We start from the raw sequence: 2332 nt of genomic DNA on the forward strand, positions 1-2332 counted from the left end.
ATAAAGTACTCTTTTCATGTCAAGAATGTTTTTTTGTTTTTTTTCCATTTTGAGGGGTTTGCTTCATAATGAATGCAATACATGTATGGGAGTGATCAGCAGGCTGTGATGGTAAAAGTTTGTTATTCTATGAGTGTTAGTTTCATGTTGTTTGTAATTCATGAACTTTTGCATAGAAATTCGAAACCCAGATATGTTTAGTATCTTCTATAATGAATCTAATGTATTCTCTGAAAACGAATGTTTTTTCCTGTTATCCAAATGTGAGCTAAATATAGTTACGGGCTGTTGCTCCCATTTCTGCTGTAAATTTTATGAAATTTCCAGTTTTTCATGTGTTTGTGTCATGGTTGTCGTGCAATGAGCTGCAAGAGGTTCTTAGGTGCGCTGTGGATTTTACTTCGAAAATGTAATATAAAGTTTTTTTAAATATATATTAAATCTTCATCGTCTATACACTAGAGGATTATTAAAGAGAATTGAAAAATAAATAGGACAGATAAGAGTTTCTATATTTTTTTATTGATTTTATAACTAAACAAAAAAAGAAGAAACAATTTTTTAAAATTCCCGTTCGAAGTAAGTCAGTACCATATTTAATCTCTGGTGGGTCAATAATTGTTTATTTAATCTCCATGAAGTCAAAACGACTGAGAACAACTGGTCTGTGTTGTTGCGCGTGAGAGTTGGTTACATGTGATTTTCTTAAATGTTTCTTATAGCAACAGAAAAGGGAAATGGCCAATGATATTTTACATCTATTTATTTGAAGCTAGCTTTCTAGGTAGTTGATGTAGGCTTCGTGTATTCGTGCTGCTTTGTTTGTAAGATGGTTGGCGGATGTCAGTGAGATGTAATCTGCGCTTGAAGAGGAGCGTTCATTTGTGGAAGTGTGGACCGTTGTATAGGCATAGGTTAATAACTAGTTGGTAAGAGGAGCAATCTTTGTTATCTCATTAGGGAAAGTTTAGATTCTGGGGCATAACTGCAGATGTATACTCCCTCGACTTTGTTGCCTCATAACTTCCAGAAAAAGAGATACTTTTCAACGAAACTTTCAACAAATAATCGCTTAGATTCTGTAGATTGAGTGTATGTAAAGATTTGTTGGAATTTCTTTTTCCGAGGGGCTGGGGAAAGGAGTTTGGGAAAATTCATACGACCCAAAATTTCTTCCGCATAACTTTCAGGAAAATGGGTATTTTTTAATGAAATTTTATACAAATACCTTTCAAATGGTGTAGATTACGATTACAAGGAAATCTTTAGGCGAAATTGTTTGGAAAGACATAGAGGAAGGAGTTTCTGGAAAACAGTGTTTCGGATCAGACGGCCCACATAAGTTGCAATTTCTCCGTTTTGACGGGGATTTCCCCATTTTTTGTTCCAGCATAGTCTTCGGAATGACGAGAGGTATCGTTTTACGAAAAAAAGAAAGAGATTTTGAAAATTTATGATTTCTTTTTCACTCCTGTTACGCCCTCACCACTACAGCCCGGACCGATTTGGGCTTTTTTCTTTTTTTTTTTTTTTTTTTTTTTTTCACTACGCATTTAAAACCCGTGAGAGAAACATTTTTGGTTTTAATAAAGTTGTTAATAATTTCAGAGCAAAATGAGTGTTATAAGGGAGATTTGGCTGTTGTTTCTAGCACATCCCAAGACCTCCTTCTGACATCTATTGATATTTTTCAAATTTTTCTCTCTATAAACAAATTTTATGGAGTGATGATGCCAAAGTAACACATACGTAGTCCATTGCTGGAATATAAGCAAAGAAAAGAATGGTAATTTAAATTTTTCCTCGCACCCCAACCGGAGCAAGGCTGTGTATGTGTGTGTATAAGAAAAAAACATTTTCTAACAGAAAATTGTGGTATCCAAATAAATCATCTTTCACATACCTCTTATTGAAATCACTCTGGATAAATCCCAGCAAGAATCTTCTCAGGCTCTCCAATATTTTAGAATAATTTAAATAGGAGCAATCGGGGTCAGGGAGTGGGGCTAAAAATATCGAAAATTTTCAATTTTTTTCTTTTTTATATAGCTTATGTGTTTATGGGGAAAATATTGAAAAAACATAAATACATATTTGAATGAGAGGAAAAACAAGGTGGTGTGCTAGAAACAACAGCCAAATCTCCCTGGAATCATTTTTCCTCTGAAAAGATTAAATTATTTTTTAACCGAAAAGGTTTCTCCCATGATTTTTAAGTGCCTAGTGAAAAAAAAAAAAAAAAAATGGCCTAAATCGGCCTCGACTGGGATGGTGAGGGGGGTGGCGGGAGTGAAAAATAATCGTAAATTTTCAAACATTTTTTTTCTTTTTT

The sequence above is a fragment of the Octopus bimaculoides genome, chromosome 4 (genome assembly GCF_001194135.2).
Source record: "Octopus bimaculoides isolate UCB-OBI-ISO-001 chromosome 4, ASM119413v2, whole genome shotgun sequence".
NCBI classification, from domain to species: domain Eukaryota; kingdom Metazoa; phylum Mollusca; class Cephalopoda; order Octopoda; family Octopodidae; genus Octopus; species Octopus bimaculoides.